General features: G+C 39.7%; 1 protein-coding gene across 6 annotated transcripts in view; it reads right to left on the bottom strand.

Moving 5' to 3' along the window:
* LOC130176242 (FERM domain-containing protein 5) overlaps positions 1-17,125 on the bottom strand; it is a 59,472-nt gene that overhangs the window by 19,397 nt on the left and 22,950 nt on the right. The gene's annotated exons all lie outside the window — the stretch shown is intronic.

Raw genomic sequence — 17,125 nt, 5'->3', positions numbered from 1 at the left:
CGATTTTTTTTTTTTTTTTTTAAACCCTGCCACAGATATCTCACATTCATCCAATATTAATACACAGCCAGTGCCATCTGAGGTGTCTGGAATAAACCCCATCCACAGCTAAAAGAGGAGCTCAAAGAGAGGATGGATTTAATATGCTGAGATCTGACTGGGGTTTTGCTAATTCTCCGCATTCTGAACCTAACGAGGAAGCTTCCCTCAGAGAAACACTTTTGTATGTTGCAGCACAGAGGCATCCTCCACTGTGTCAAATACATATCTGAGAGCCCCCTCCCTATTCACAACACTGTAGTATGCATAACATTGCTGAACATCCTGGCTCAGACCAGAAAATTTGGATCAGACTGGAACAGACTTTTCCTTTGTAGTAATCCAACAGTGACACATAATACTGTCGAAAAAACATCCCATAGGATCCACTCTTGCCAAAAGATGACAGGACAGAAACAAATTAAGATTTGCTCTTCAACGTAATTTGTTGCCCTCCCTCTGGAAGAGTTCTGCACACCTATGAGGGGTGCAGATATAATTTGCATAAGTACATTAAGGGTGATTGTAACTGAGCGAATTAACGCAGCGAGCCAGGCAGAGTAATAAGTGACAGCTCTTTGACTCATCAAACACTACGGAGGAGCCACACAGTGCAAATCACTTATCAGTCACTGTGAGCAGTTAGAATCAAGACTGAACTCTCAAACTGCGATTGTGAACTGTGATGAGGTTAGAAAGAATCAATGTCAGTAAGGCAGCAAACATTAATGCTAGGGCCACTTTCACTAATCACTGTCGCCTTCCGTTGCCTGGGAGACGTCATGCCCAAGAATGGTTCAATCAGGAGATAACACAAACGTCCAGGAGTCACACCGCAGGCATCTGGAGGCAACTGAAAAATCAAGTTTCTACTTGTAGTTTTTAAGTTGTGACTATTGCTCATCTTTACATCTTGCTACAAGCTTAATGTAGTTACTGTATGTCCATGTTAAAGCAGCACCAATCAACATTTTTACAATGTACAAAGTAACTATGGATTCAATTATGTTAAAGGTGTCACTGGTAGTGACAAACCCACAGAGTATTATCACCACCTTCATTTTTTTCTGTGAAGCCTGTGACTTCAATGTTCAGGATCACTCTCACCGCTCTCCTTAATATAGTTTCCAGACACAGCAGACAGACAATGTCAGTGACTGAACTGGTGAAAACAGAAGAGCATTTAGCAGCTAAAGAGCCGAATGTTTCCCTCGGGACTTAGTGGAAAACAAAACAGAGGTAAAAGAAGAGTAAACATTGGAAACTGGAAACATGGCTGCAGATGAATGCTAATGCTACTCTATGTCTGCAGGATGTGTAAATAGACTGTAAACTGTTTCAACCTCAGACAAAATGTCACTGTTGTGTTTATAGCTAGTTTCCCTACACACAAAAAAAACAAAACAAAAAAACGATCAATGCGGGTCCAACAGAGGAACTCTCATGTTTTGAGTTGGGTATCAAACCTCAATATTTTTTTCAACACATTTCTTTCAACATTTCCTAAACTAAATCAATTCAAGTTCTTGTACAGCTGCTTATGTTCCATACAGTAATATCTTAAATGGTAAACTCTATTAAGAAAAGCCTGTTTATATTCTTTAAACTAAGGTATCAAAATTTCAAAGCAATATCCAGCCCTATTCATGTCCATGTCTAAATCAAAGGTTGGCTGCAGTCTGACGGCCACTAATGTCTCCGCCCTCATTATGACTCATGAGGAGATCAGCTGAGGTCAAGGTTGGACAGCACTCCTCGCTCTCCTCTCTGTGCTTGTTTGCCCTGTGACGGCAGTAGAAGTGTCAGTGGCAGCACTCCCCTCCATATCATTACTCAGGCTGCAGATAACAGGCACTTCATTAGGACAATGGCCTGTCGATGCCGGGCTTGTCGCTTAACTGCCGTGACTCTTGTGACCAAATGCCAATAGGAGGAGGAAACTGACCTTTCTGTAGCCAGACCGAGGGGCTTCATGGGTGCTCACCGCTGTCACTTTGAGACTGTACTCTTGCATTAACATGACTAACCAATCTGATGTGTGTGCTCACTTACAGAGCCTTGATAAAATGGAGAAGCAAAGTTCTTTGTGGTGTGTAGGAAGACATACATTTGTATGAGCATATTGGAAGGACCACACTCACATATATATATATATATACACACAAATACTACAAACATTTACACCCAGACTGGGTGGTCATTTTTTCAAACTATGGTTTTCATCACGACAAGGAGTGTGTTCAAGTTACCAGCTTTTCTACAGTAATTTCTTTACATGTATGAGAGAAAGATGGTTTCCATAATCAGGATAGGCAATTGAAGAAACTCGTTTTCCCCGGCTACATTACCAGAGAAAGCCACTTTCTTGTATATACATAAAACAGGCTACAAATCATGTAGAATCTCAATTAAGTTAAAGATTTTCAGGTTTTCTGCACTTAAAATTCAAAACGAACATAAGGAAAAATAAAAATATGAGTTTTGTAAGTGTGAAACATGATTGTTTTAATCACTTGGCTGAGAACCCTGCAGGAGCCATAGGGAGCAACAAAGCCAAACTCAAATTAAAAATGGTTCTGTATGGAGAGGACACACTGAGTCAGAAAGGACATCTGCTCTTTTGTTGCAAGGAAAGAGCAAGTTTGTTAGTATTCAACAGCACTCCCACCATCCACCCTCCCTCTTCCCCCTTTCCTTGCTCCCCGGTGCCCCCTACCTCCGTCTCTGCCCCACATCGAGCACAGCTGCATTATTCCCCCGCCGGTCTTTCTAATTACAAGATCGAGGTGATTTGAAAGAGAGAAAGGATGTCCTGAAATTTTTAATTAATACTAATGAACCATTGCCTCGCATGGACTGGCATCTCAATATAGCCTTACAGGAGCCTCAGCAGATTTACCCAAGGTTTTTATTGGTCTGACCTGTGGTGGAAAGAGTTTTAAAACAACCAGGTGTGACCCTATTTACAACATTCAGTTCTGCTGTGTTGTATTTGTTGAATGAATATTGTATGCACAGTCTCAAGGATTCTGTTACCTCCCTATGAAAAAAAAAAGTTAATACATAAACGTGTGTGAAAAGAATAAAATAAATTGTGAGAATGTGAATGTAACAACAAGTCTATAATATTGATGGATTTGTTCAGTAGAAAATCACCTGTGGCAAAATTTCCCTGTTATACCAAAAATATTGAAATAATAAATCTGAAACTGCATTGCATCAAGATTTTTTTCCTCTGGAGGGAAAATCCAAAATGAGCTCCAAATCAAAAAACGAACGTGATCTGTATCAATAAATCTAGGCTTCAACTAAAAACCAAAAGCTCATTCTTGCTCTTTCCTGGTTGTTACTGAATCACTCTCTCAAGTCTTTGAGAGCAAAGGCATTTCAAAGCATTAATAAGTAATTTTCTGGTGCTTTATGGATCAGTTACAAGCCATTAATAAGAACACCTGCTTGACTGCCAAACTGTAAAAGAAAAATCTGACTGCTATTTATCTTCCTCCAGCATGAAATTTGCTTATAAATGTTAACTACACGGTATTTCACAAACCAGAGAAAGAGAAGACTGAAAAACAAACTGAATCTTGTGTCGCATTTCAACCCAGGAATCATCCCTTGACCTCTTTGATTCACATTGTGGCCCATTTTGAGATCCCCGTCCCTGTAGGTTGGGAACGTGGGAAGTGTTCAATGTTAAATAAATAAGACATTAAAAGAACAAATATGTACTGTATATGAATAAATATAGAACAAAGAAACAACAAACTTTTTAAAATTTGGCTAACTATTATAATCATTATTAAATGTTCTTTACACACTGTCATTTTTATTTCACTTTCAATTTTCTCACTGTTTCATTTCATAAAGCCACTTTTCATCTCGAAGTCTTTGTCAATAAAAAAAAAATGATGCGGAGCCTCTTGTGTTACTGGTTGTCTACTCATTCATTCATTAAAATTTATTTTTAATATTTTTTTTTTTTTAATGTATTTACTTGTTGATCTTTATGCAAGCTTGAAATAGTTTGTAACCAATTAATAAATTATTCTAAAGATTGTGAATAATGTGTGACTGGATCAACCTATGAATGACACACACTTGTCTTCACAGGCTTCCTGCAACAACCTGACAGACATCTCAAAAAGGCACAACAGAATTCAAAAGATCTTTCTGACGTGCCTCTAACTGAAAACAACACATTGGTTTTCCTGCTTCCTAAACAGCCCCCAGTGTGCAATGGGCACTTTCCTTTCAGATTAATCATTAAAATGGTCTCCATGTCAACGCAGGAGCACAGACCATTAATAAAAGATTGTATCACTTTATAGTGAGAGGGGTGGAAACACGATGTCAATGACTGTGGGGGACTCTCTCTGTGTGTGTGTGTGTGTGTGTGTGTGTGTGTGTGTGTGTGTGTGTGTGTGTGTGTGTGTGTGTGTGTGTGTCAGGCTAAAGGTACCAAGAGGCCTGAGGCAATTTCTTCGGCTTCATAAGCAGATTGCTTTCTTTTGTCCCAGGAGGCCGCGTGATTGCGCTGATTCGGTCTCCTCACCGAGCTGCACAGAGATCAAGCCGTGACCCCGCCACTTCAGTGGGGGCCGAGATCACACAAGAGTCAACCCACTACGATTTATAATCAATATGAAGCTCTCTGTACAGTACACCACAAAATCACTGTCTGTTTCTATCCTGTCCGCTGAAACACTTCACACTAGTTCAAATTAATTTATTTGCTCTTTAACAATAAAATGAACAGTTAGTTAGTTTCTACACAAATTCTGTTTAAATACAGCATCGTGTCAGCCCATGCATTTACAATCATTTTGTTGTCATGTCACCTCACAAATCATGTGCATTATTACGACAGTACGCATTTTGGTACACATAAGTCATTTTTAGACTATTCTATACCAATAAATTCATGCAGTCGTGTGCACTATTAGATCAGAAATTATCACAAAATTTAGAAATCCAAAAAATAAAATTAATTTATTCATTCCACCAAAGCTGCTGAGGACCAGGGGCTTTGTTAAAGTACCAGGTTTTAACAGACGTTACCAGCGAGGGTTGACACGCACCAGATGATCTTTTCATGCTCGTCCACCAGCCGTATATTTAACAATCAATGACAAGAAATCAGCATTTTAAAACACAAATGTAAAATCATACACACATAAACACAAGACTGCTATGTGAACTGCATTCATGGACTCTTCTCAAAATATATCCAGTGGGTAATCGAGTTAAAACAAAAAAAGAGTAGAATACGACTGAACTGAAAGAGTTAAGTGTCTTTAATACAAAACTCTAAAAACTTCCTCAACCACACAGCCACATCCAGCTGGCACTTATCACACACATCACCTGAGGAAGACGGTGTATGATTTCTGAGAGGAAATAATCAACATCATGAGCCTGACTGGGATCCACTGGTCAGTGAGAGTGTCACAAGCTTCATCTCACATCATATGATACCGCTGACTGTGCCCAGATATCTAAGAGAAACGGTGAAGCCAAACACTCTGCAAGCTTTGAACAAAGTGACTTATCTCCCTATGGTGTGGAACCAATTGATCTGCACATGGTTGGACATTTGGTGTCTTATTAGTACCTCAATGGCAGCTCTTAAATGGGGTTATTAACTTATATACAGCCCTGGGCAGTCCAAGGAGACACGGGACATGTAATAGACAGTGACAGAATATCTCAAGAGTGATTAAAATGCTTCACTCAGACTATTTTAAATCATCAATCATCAATCATCAAATCTGCATGCTAAAGAGACAGGACACTGACAAACACATCACAATGAGTGACGGCTGGAGGAACATATAGTGTGAAGACAAACCAGTGCAAATTTTAACAAATTTAACAAATATTGACCCAATTGTACAAAAAAATCCCAAATATTTCCTTTTTTTACTAGTTAATTCATAAGAGAAATGGACTACTTTAATGGCATACAGAGATAAAATGTGATGCAGTCGTAATGAGTCTTTGTACAAGACGATGCTGTGAACCAGAGAAACCGTTTTCAGTACAGTCTCACCACACGAAAAGTGGGCCATCAAAACACGATGAAAATGTGTGAGGATTTGCCCCAGAAATGTGAGGAATCAAGAGAATAAGTAAAGCAAAAGAGAGCTGGGGATAGCGCGATATGGATAATTGCTTTTAAAGCTTCCCAATGGTAGATAGTTTGAACGGGTGAAATGTGAATTGGCATTTAATGATTAAAAGAAGAATTCATGAGAGAGGAATGTTCTATTCAGCTAAATGCCAAAGCATCTCCTCAAGACCTCTCAAAAAGGATTCATAATTGATATATTTTGCTGTAACCCAGCTTGACACTGTTGGCAGGGCTCTTAACAAATCAGCGATGTCATGACCACCATTTTATAATTTTGCACACAAATAAAAGCAGAGAAGAATCGATTCAGACCTGCAAAATAAGGCCATCTCCCATCTTCTGGTCCAATTCTCATGCTACACAGAAATACCTGCATAATTTGGGACTGGGGTTTATCCAATATGTGATAGAAGGACTGGAAACACAATACCCTCATGTGACTTTGGTGGAGGGCTTTGTCTGCTAACGCTTTACGATACAGATTGCTAAGTAATCATTGGAGGAAAAAAGTGAAAATAGTCCAATTAAAAGTGATAATTATAAAACTGTGTGATGACATCATGTAAGCAAAACTGCAAAATACAAGCTGTTCTCAATGTGTTACATTAGTAGCAGCAGCAGTATCTCTGAGCTGCTTGTAATGCATATATGAAAATATTGTTAAAGCACATGTCCCACTGCTCTATGTCTAGTGTTACAAGTCATAATCAGCATTTAACCAATAACTTGAATTACATGTTTCCACATGTAATTCAAGAAACTCAGCTCAAAACTCAAAATATGGGCATAACGCAAAGTTTTTTGAAGTTACAAATATTTCTGAACAGGACAAAGAGTCTGTCTGCTCTGTGTGAGGCTGTACTAAAACCTGCCAGCATGCTAACAAGCTAACATGCTCCCAATGACACCGCTGACATGCTAACGCGGAGCAAGTATAATATTTTTCATGGTCATCATGGTAGTTTGTTGGCATGCTAACACTGTGCGTGTGTGATGATTTTGTTAACAGGCAATATGTCAAGACATTTGACTAAAAATACAAATGGGAACCTCAAGGTGGCGCTACAGGAGGTGTAAAGTTATCTTTGACACTTTAGCTGAATAGGGTTGCCAGTCTTTAGAGCACTTAAGCCTGTAGATACAACATGTGTCACTCAGCATTCACTGCCATTCATAAAACACATAGATCACTGCAGGGTTACAAACAGGATGAACCCTTGCCACCTGAAAAATGTCTCGAGATGTGCGTTTGATGAAGAGTTGTTTGTGACATGTGCCTAAATGATTCTGTGCCTCCCTGCAGGCACAAGGAAATGAATACGTTTCTCGATGAGGATTTCTGAGTCATTAGTCCTTCAGCCCACCAGTGATGGATTTCACTGCCAGCCTGGTTCTAATAGCTTTTCTGTCACATCTCTCAACTGCAAATACAGCTGAGCATTGTGGAGACATCTATTTCAAAACATACCATGTGTAGACCATCACGTTTTAATAATAAGAGCAACACAAAAAAAGAGCATATCATTCTGGACTGATCTTTTGTTGGCCAGTTAAATACTTTTAATTTCCTATCCACATCTCTGGTTACTATATATTTATATATATATATACATACATACATATATACATATACTATACATATACTCTATATATATATATATACACATATATATATACTATATACCGGTATATATATTTATATATTAGTGAGCTTGGAGTTGTTGCCCCTCTGCACAACAGTTAGAGTTTCTCACTAAAAAGTGTGACAAATACCCCCAAAACAAAATGAGCAGCACAATTGGTGTCATGCTTGGGATTAGCATAGAAACAATGCTTCATTTTTGGGCATTTGCACAGCTCTGGTGGTGATGCGCCCGCTCGGTCTCCCCCAGTGTAGTGAGAGGCTGTCGGGCAATGAATCAGTGTCGCTAATTCAGACTGCATAAGCCCCTCAGACCTGACGTTTATTCTCATGCACTGTTAACCTCTACATGACACGAAAACTGGGCAGTCTTACAGCATGCAATATTATCGAAACTACATCTAGGTTTAGCCCACAGGCATGACGCATTGTACCAGACATGCACATTTGAGTTGCTGGCAAAGACTCATTCACACACTGACTAATGTCCATTGTTTATCAGTGCAATAGTGATAAGCACTGCACTATTGGATTTCTTGGCAAGGGCAGCTGTTAGTGCCTCTGGGCCTTTAGTGTTTTTTATCCATTTCATAAATGGCATTTCAGAACGTTAGAACTTAACAAGAACTATTCCAAAGCAGGTTCATTGGGAGAACTTAAAAGCTGCACTACATAGTCTACTAATTGGTCTCAGGCTATAACCTTCACAGTGTGTCTCAGCGCTGGGCTTTTGAAAACAATGAGGCGACTAGTTCACTGAGCTCCATCTTCATCCTCTTTGCCAAAGCTAACTCCCCGTCAGGAGAGCGGCAGCTGGAGCTTACCAGGCAGTCTTCACCACTGGCCCTCTCTTTTCAAGCCTGCCGTCTCTAAAATGCGTGGACACCCATCGAGTCTAATTGTTCCACTACCACGGCACCTTCTGCTTGGTATGGTTATAAGTGATACTGTGCTGATAATGCGAAACCCCTCTCTGTGAGGTGCACGCTCACTGGTTTCATCTCACAATCCCCTGGTGGCTGGACGCTGATGAACTCCGACGGCCTCCCTGTGTCAGAGTTTTATCTGCACTTAACTGACTTTCAATTTCCCCCCGTTTATCTCACTTAACAGTTTGCTTGCAAAACTGTCATTTTTGCTGCTACTTACAGAATCCGCTGACACAAACAAAACAGCTGGTCAAAGCATAGTGTGTCTCCCTCAATGAACTGCTGCCGTCAGATCTTTAATGAAAAGCAAGACTCCACAAGATATAGAGGGCAAGAAGAAAAAGGCTTTCTGGAAAAAGAGAGGATTCACTCAGACACAGTTATCATTTTACTGTCAATTGTAATTTCCCTTCTGAATTCTTCATCTTTTTCTATTATTACTGAAGAGGGATATTTCCCAGCCGCAGCCTCTCCTATTTTTGTCAAGTGGGCTGATTGAATGTGAAGTCACAAGAGAAAACATCAGTTGGGAACGACCCTTTCGTCATTTTACCTGTACAGCTGACAAAATTCAACAGATACACAGCTACATGGTAAAAATATCGCATCTTAATTATTAGAGCAGGAAAGTGATGTATTATTTTCAGCAGTTTGCACACTTAAACTAAACACACAGAACAACCCCCTTTGCATTGTGTGTTGTGTTTGGATCCCTGTGAATAGAAGAGTTCTGCACTTCTGAATGAGTTGTGCTCCAGTGAGGAACGAGCCTCAGGGCTTCAACTGTGGAGAACTTTGTTGCTGAGATTCACTCCTCCTCTGTCACTTCAAGTTAGTCCAACATGCGACTAGCTTGTCCAAAACGGTCAACTCGTCTAAGAGCCTACAACCAGTGTTAACCAGAGAGGTGATGACAGGCATGTCACCTAGTCTGGTGTGTTTAATAAGTAGCTTCAGAAGAGCATAATGGAGTTAAGATTGTATGTCTTGTTTCATAGTAGGTGTGGGAATGCAAATAAGGATGTAACTGTGAGACAGAAATTCCAGAAGAAATCACTCGTAATGAAGCACTTTGTTTGTATTGTTCGCTCAAGGGGACACCTAGATACTGTTTGTCCTCAGTGTCTCAGGTATATCTGCTGAACACTGATACAACAATAGTCTCTGTGGTCAGAGGAGAGTGAGAGCCTCTTTCTGTTTTGCATAATTAAGAGCTTTTGACCTCTGACTATATAATCACCCAAGTAAAGGCCATGCATAAGGTGCGGAGTGGAATTTAAATCTTCATGTATCTCAGCAAATACACAAGTGTAATGTAAAAGCTCCTGCAAACAGGTTCTCCGACTTCCCTACTTTCCTGGCAGCACAGACAAACACAAGCAGCACACCGATAGCACTGTGGAGCGTATAGACAGCTGGCTTTAGAAACCTGAAAACTGTATTGTGATAGTATTCCCTGCTGCCTCAATCCCAAAGCACAAAGAGGCTCCATTCTTTGACAAGGCAACATAAGTAACCTCACATTTCCCGGCAGGACACACTGCTGCTGTGAAGTCAAAGGCATGAAGACGCAAAGGCAGCAGAATCTTTTTGAATAAATTCAAGCTTTTCTGTAGCGAGTAAGAGCTAAGTTAATATTTCTGCCTCTGCTGATGAAGTCACTTCCACATTGAATAATGTCAGCTTGACGTACACACTGGTCTTTCTTTTTGCCTTTGCACTGTAGACCCACAGACAAAGTTATTGTTGGTTTTCTTTCATTCTCTCAAGTAATTTTCTTATTGAGTATCATAATTAAAATCGTAAGATATCCTGATATTGTTGATTTTGAGAAAAGTCAACTAAGACACTGTTAATGGATAAATTAACTGGACAAGACTATCTGTTTTGGCTAATCCAGCTAATTATATACCTGACAAGTCAAAGTACTTGAATTCATCATCACACTGATCACATAAAATCATATCAAACCATAAACCACCTGCTCAACGAGCAACATTGCCCACAATCAATCTAACACACCCAGAGTTGTTAAAGTGATAGCTACCATGTTGTAAATGGTATGGTAACATCCGTGATGGTTGACAAAATTACACAGTCGTTCATAAGTATATATATATACATATACATACGTATATAAATTCCCTGGTTGGACAAAGACGTTTTAATTTGCTTGATGGCCGGATACAATCAATGTGAGCACAGAGGATGAAAACACTACACTTGATGAAGATACTGGTCTTTACAATGTCACAAAACGCGGTTATGAAATAGTGCTTCTTTGCAAACTGCATTCAGTTGGCCTCTCACTGTAGTGATGGCTGGATTTCACTCAGCGTGCCCTTAGTGCTTATGATGACATCCCACATATTTTGTGGCTGTGTCTGACTCCTGCATGCCAGAGGCACTCGCTGTGCTGTAAATCAGAGTCGGTTTAGCTCTTTGAAGTAAACCACTGCTGCTACAAAATGTAACAATAGCTACCACAGTGGTTGTCTATTTGGCGGACGTAATGTTATGTACGAGTATCTGAATATCTGGGCTCGTAAGTGGTATAAGAGCGGTACTTGTGTGACTGGCAGACAAGCAAGTCAATCAGGCGATAGACTGGTGGAGAAATGCTGAGCTCCATTTCTCAGAATTAACACCCTTTGGCTGTCTTAAATGTCTCATGCTGAGCAGAGGGGCCCTCCGTGGTACCACTTCACCCTCTCCATTGTCTCCAGAGCCGCGGGAAAGATCACTTTCCAGTGGTGAATCCAGCCATAAAAATGGGGAAAGCTGTTTGGCCCTGGAGACTGGCTGCCTGTGCACACAGGCGTGAAAGGCCCACCACTGCCCCTGTGTGTCAACACGCTAATGGAGGCCCAAGGGAGACGCAATCTTGTCAATACACGATTCAGACAAACAAGGTTTTCGTAGAATGCAGCTTCATGTAGTTGTGACAAGGGTCAATCTGGCCATGGCTGGGTTATAAGACTTACTGCTGCTGCCCTTAAATGATGCCCTGCATGGCTGGAGTGAAGATTGACTGGTTTACTTGGTTCAGTGAGGAGGGACAGTTTAACACAGAGAGATTACAGAGTTGTGGGTGTTATTTTAGGAGTCAGCGGCTGATATTGCCTGCTGTAAGATTTTAATATTCCCTCGAATAGTTTTCTTATGTTATGTATGTTATTGTCATACAATTGACTTTTCTGTGGGGGGTTGGACTGTTGATCAGAGATGGCAAGCACTTCAATTATGTCACCTTGGGCTCTGGGGAAACTGTGATGGATGTTCTTCACATGTTTTTGATGTCTGTAGGCCAAACTATGAACACATTTCAATCATTTGAAAACACAGCTTGATCAAAAAGAATAGCTTAACCATCAAATATAGTATAGATGATTTGTAGTACATGGACTTAAACATGCCAGCACTCCCTGAAGTCTATAACAATCAGGGACTGCGCTAACCTTCAGGAGTCAGAAGCTCTCATTAAAGCCAAGTAATCCCAGGTTCCACTATAATGGGGGAAATTAGGAAATGATATTATTGGTCGCACACAATTGGATCGCCTAGTGGGAAACAAAAAGCGATTCCAATGCCACTGAGCTCTACAGTGCCCTATATAAGTGAGCTGTCTTTGAAAACTCCCAGAGGACGCTGTAGCAAGTCCTTGTAGGGTCGGCAACAAAACCATTATGCCTCATCAAACCCACTTTCATGACCATTTCACAATTCTCACCCCTAACAGATTTTTAAACAGATTTTTTAAAAGCACCACATGTTTTAAAATGAGAGAGAGGCTTTTTATTTCAGAATGGTCCAAGCCTTTTATTGCTTTAAGAGAATTTAACAAAGTAACGCTCTTATAATATGTAAACCCTGTTTTGTTTGGTCAAATCTGATGTGATGTAATCTCTGGCTACTTTTCATGGCAGACGCTACACACTCCAAGCTGTCCCGAGGTGGTTATTGAGTTAGACTCAGGGCACAGCTGCTCTTCTCTCACTTTTCCCAATCTTATAGCAACAATAATGAGCACAATCATTTCTTTGAGATTGTGCTGTTTTCCTTGATTATTTAGTGTGACAGCCGTGAAGAGTTTAACTATGAAAGCGAGGGCGGCTGCTGTCTGTGACCCACTGTGCTGTACTTGGCAACCAAACAGCGAGGCAGGACAAGCTCAAAAGTGCTTTTGAGTTGTTGGCTGGGGATTTGGAGTGACAGCTTATTTGAGAGATTTACTGTGGTGTCACTTAGGAAGATTCAGGGAGGAGTCTCCCTGTTGCCTAATCCCCGACACTGTTAGAGCTAAATTGAACACACTGGAAATATTTTCTTAGATCAATGTTTTAATGAGGCCAGAGAAAAAAAAGTGGTCTTGCATTGTTAATTACTGTGAGAACTGACTCCCATGACTTCAAGTTCTGCTATCTCTTCTCCAGAAGTATATACTATATAGTATGAACCACTGACAAAGTGTGTGAACCTCTAATAATGAGCTCTCACAGTGTAAATTATTCATCCATTCAACACTGAAAGCCATCTCATACGTAAAACCTTCTTGACCCCTGGACTCTCTGCATTACTGTATATTGTTCAAGCAGTACGTGAGGATAAGCAGAATTTCATTCTTAGGCTACCAATAACAATTATTCTTAATTATTGATTTTACTGCAAAATATTTGTATGATTAATTGATTAATGATTTGGTTATTAAAATCTTAGAAAATTGTGAAAAATGTCACAAAACCCCAACAATCGACTATCGCATGGGACCAAAAAAAGCAGCAGAAACTCACATTTAAGAAACTTGACATGGGGAATATTGGAGGGCTTGAAAACTCACTTTAACAAGGGACTGATTATCAGAATAGTTGCAAATTATTTTTATGTTGATCAACTAACGGATTAGTCAAATAATGTTTTCAGCTATCTTTTTTCTCAGATCCAAGCTGTACAAATAAATTCAGACTCATAAATTTTAAGCCCATTGAAAAGTGTAATCAAATTAAACTAGAGCTGAAATGATTAGTGGATCAACAGAGAATGAATCAGTTTGATACTACTATCAAAAAATCTTATGACAAACTTTTTTTTTTTTTTTTTAAAATGGAAAAATGCTTTTTGCTGGTTCCAGCCTCTCAGATGTGAAGACTTCCTGTTTTTGCTCGTCTTAAGTGAGAGTAAACTGAATATCCTCAGATTAAGAATTGTTGGTCAAAGTAATTGATTATTTGAGAAAATTTGGCAGGTTAATCAATGATGACCACATTTGTTGCAGCATTAAAAAAACTAGCACTGCACTAGTTAAGATTTTTATAGAAATAACTTTGATATCAAGTAAGTGCTTTGCTTAGCAAAGAGTAGACACAGGAGATGGCCAGCTGTGACACTTTTCATGTGTGTGTTTAACTTGTATGAAGAGCTTGACAGTGGTTTTAAAAGTACTGGCATGGCTTCACATATTGTGCTTGTTCACTTTTAAACAGGAGAGGTTTATGAGTCTGAGCACGAACCCTGTGACAGCGGACGTCTCTGCAGCTAACCTTGTCTGAGGTTAACCAGGGGAAAATGAAGATGAGCATAACTTAATTGGTTTGCATGCTTAATTAAATGCTGGTATTTTGAGAGCAATCTGATTGTACAGCTAATATAAATTAAGCCTCTTAGGGTGAATCTCCAGAAGTGGAGCAAAAAATAGAACTTTCAAAGGCAGCTGTGAGAACTCTTTCAGCCGCCTTTCGGTTTCAGGCCCATGCAGCTTAGCTTGTTCTCCTCTGGGGAGACATGGTGCTGATTGTCTTATGGCCCCACAGAGACTGAAGGTTAAAACCTTCCATGCAATCATATTGGATCCACCAGCATCATGTGTTAGGACAAAGCAGAGACTGAGTATGTGTCTTAGCGTTCCAGTAGTTTTTCAGCAGAAAATGACAAATTACTGTGTTTAAGAGGATGTATTAACAAAACTATAACACGTGATTACTATATCTATGTCTTTTAGCTTTCAGTAGACACAGTCATTTCAAACACATTTTGTCATGTGACCCCAGAATTGTGCCCTTTCCAATACCATCACTGACAATCTGAGCGCATTCCTGTAACCACTTCCCTCAAACACCTAACACTTAATACAAACCCGGAGGGACAAACATGGCCTTTTCACTCCCTGTTATTCATGCTGTGTGAAAATATTGTTCCTCATAAGCTGATCAGACAGCAGTTGACAGTGGAGGGGACAGGAGAAGAGCTGAGCAGAGAATCTACAGCGTACAGTGTGCTGTTACAGCTCCGGCTTCTTATTTTCGCTGCTTTCAATGGAAATGGGCACACTACTGCATTTTCATCACAGAGAGCTTAGTATAATTTTGGCGCGCATTTGGCGCCTAAGCATTAGGTGTTAAAAATATTTTAACTTTTCTCAAAACAGAGCTGTGCTTCAAACACGTTTTTGACAGTCTCATAGCAACAGCGCTCTCCATGAACACCGCTTCTTACAAGCCTCTCCGTAGTCAGGGCCTTACTTCTTCATTGCATGCCCTTTGAATGAAGGTAGGCGACTCCTTGCAGAACATACACAATGTAAAGATAGCACTCAGTCTTCTTAAGTAACGGAGTCTCAAATTCATCTTCAGCTGTCTCCCACACAGCTTACATAAGGTATTGATTTGAGTGTGCCAGACTTCAAATGGAAAAAACAAGTGAGTAAGTCACAACTCTAAATATCTTTGCAAATAAAATATTTAAATCTTATCAAAGTTTGACTCAAAATGATTGCTTTCAACCCCGGCGTAAGATGACAGCAAACTGACACCTCAAAACTGGGAAGAAGAAGAGCTCATAGAGAATTATTTGCCTGAAGCAAAATCACTGAGACACCATCCTCACCCAAACATGCATCCTTACAAACTAAAGACTTGAGCAAAGCATTGTTAACCAACATGAGAGTAGGTGCTATCGTAAGAAAGAATAGACAAAAAACAACTTGACTGAAGTCCAGTTCAAGAATTTGTTTTCTAAATAAGCTCAGTATTAGTGGAAAACAAGAAGTATGGTGTTTATCTGGCATATAAATCAGTTGTACAGTTGAATGAATTGTCAATGGAAGATGAAATAGTGTGAGCGCAGCCATAATGTGCCACTGACAGACTGTAACATTGCAAATGCATCGGACGAGAGCAATGTCTCAAATGTGGGAGATACGGGAAAAGACTTTCACCTGCTGCTTGTGAGATGAGGGTTCATGGCCATAGCACTTATAATACACACGCACAAAAATTTTTCATGATATTGTTGTGCAGTATAAGCACCATAAGCGCTGTGGTGCTTCAGAGACGCCCCGGTTTACAAATCATATTCTCCAGACGTAAAGGGACATGATTGTTTGGTACAAAACTCAACGAGAATCACATCAACATTTTTTGTTTTCTGTGAAAACAATGCTAAAAACCATTCCAACTGAAATCGCAATCACATATCACAATATCTGCCAAAATAATCGCAATATGATTTTTTTTGCATATCGTGCAGCCCTACCTCATGACTGTAGTAAAATAAAAACACACACACACACACACACACACAAAGCTAGCGCCAACAACATATCCTCAAAATATGTAAATGTTATTATCTGTCACATTAAAATACCATGTTGAAACATAACACTACACAAACACTCTCCAGGCGAGGAGAGCAGGAACAGTCGACCATCTCAATGTTAAAAGTTATTCCATTATGAAAAATGCAGTTGTGCTTGTTAACTACTATAATTGCTGTTACTTCAAAAGTGTTGACATTTTATGTTTCCAAACCCTGTTTACTGTAGAGTCAAACAATTATTTGGCCCAGACAACAACTAGTCAGCCATTAAAAAATAAAACTTTTCAGCGTTGTTACTCTGAGTATTACTGAAGGTGCATATCTGTGACAATCATGTTGGCAGCGACCGCAGACACTTCAAGTACTGTCACATTAGACCGGCTCAGTCCATAGAGATGTAGTATGTATGTAGCTGAATGCTTTTTTTTAAGGCAATTTGTCATTGTGTTGAGCAGCAATAGTATGCAAATTAGCTCCAAATACATTATACAGTGTAGAGAACAGCTGCCCACAGTTTTAAAACTTACAGTAACCACACTGGGATTTTTTTTTTTACTTTGACACATAATTATCAGCACAGAAAGCTGGTTGTAGGCAAAACATTGTTGGAGGGGCACTAAGTAAAAGGGAGTTTTAGTTTACGATCACAGATCCTGACAAGGATGAGGATGATTATTACCTTAAATTACATATTTCATATCCGCAACTTTAGATCATTAGCCTCTGAAACTTCCCCTGAGTTTTTTTGTATCTAAAACATGCTATTAAACCCCGAAATGATTCATTAAAAGC

Source organism: Seriola aureovittata, chromosome 10 (assembly GCF_021018895.1).
Source record: "Seriola aureovittata isolate HTS-2021-v1 ecotype China chromosome 10, ASM2101889v1, whole genome shotgun sequence".
Taxonomy (NCBI): Eukaryota; Metazoa; Chordata; class Actinopteri; order Carangiformes; family Carangidae; genus Seriola; species Seriola aureovittata.
The sequence above is the reverse complement of the archived record's forward strand: the minus strand, read 5'-3'. Positions and strand labels throughout refer to the sequence as shown.